Source organism: Propithecus coquereli, unplaced genomic scaffold, assembly GCF_000956105.1.
Source record: "Propithecus coquereli isolate 6110/MARCELLA unplaced genomic scaffold, Pcoq_1.0 Scaffold71, whole genome shotgun sequence".
In the NCBI taxonomy this organism is placed as follows: domain Eukaryota; kingdom Metazoa; phylum Chordata; class Mammalia; order Primates; family Indriidae; genus Propithecus; species Propithecus coquereli.
This window is the reverse complement of record NW_012153174.1, coordinates 3,262,855-3,263,949: the sequence shown is the minus strand read 5'-3', so window position 1 is coordinate 3,263,949 and position 1,095 is coordinate 3,262,855.

Here is a 1,095-nt window from a genome sequence, read left to right as displayed (position 1 = left end):
TTTTTTTTAGAGATGGGGTGTAACTCTGTTGCCCAGGCTGGTCTCGAACTCCTGCCCTCAATCAATCCTCCCACCTCAGCCTCTGGAAGTGCTGGGATTATGTAACTTCTTTTTATGACCAAACATTTTTTTGTGAAATGTCATGATCGAGTGAACAATGGTTAAGACATCAAGAATCAGGTAAAAAAAAATTTTTTTATTCACCCCAGTTAATCATAAACTTCTCCCATACCCCTCTGGCTGTATTGGCCTGTTTGCTTCCTACTCAATAGTGTAACTCTTTTTTACATTTTAATTTTATTTAATTTTGAAATAATCACAAATTTACAGAGAACTAGGAAGTACAGTACAAAACCTTTTTTTTCCCTGTCCATGTGAGAGGAGGTTGCATATTCATGTCCCATCGCCCACAAACACCTGAGCATTACCTACAAACAGGGACATTCTCAGCACAACTACAGTGCAGCCCTTGAAGTCAAGACATTAGCATTAATTCCCAGATTCCATTCAAGTTTTGCCAATTGTCCCCAAAATGATCTTTTAAAATCAAAAGATTAAGTTCAGAATCTCATGTTGCATCTGGTGGGTGTGTCTCTTTTGTGTCCTTTGGTCTGGAACAGTCTGGAACAGTTTCTCAGTCTTCCCTCAACTTTCCTGACTTTGGCAGGTTATAGACCAGTTATAGATTATTCTAAAAATCCCTCTAGATTCGTGTACTGTGTCTCAGACAGAAATACCACGGAAGTGATGCTGCGTTTTTGTCATTTCATCCTATCAGGGAAATGATTTCAATTCGTCCTGTTACTGGTGATGTTCACTTTGATCACTTGATTAAGATGGTGTCTGCCAGGCTTCCCACTGCAACGGATCCTTGTTCCCATACACAGAACACATTCACCACCCCGCCAAGAGAAATAATCCACAATCTCATCCAGCTACTGCATCCCGCTCAAAATCCAACATCTCTGGGTGATGCACAGTAATTTCTGTTGTGTCCAGGGGTGGCTTTTCATGGTGGGTCTAGGAGCCTGTCAACTAACATATAAGTTATTTGCCTACATTCTCTCACATCCTCCAAATATCCTATTAATATGT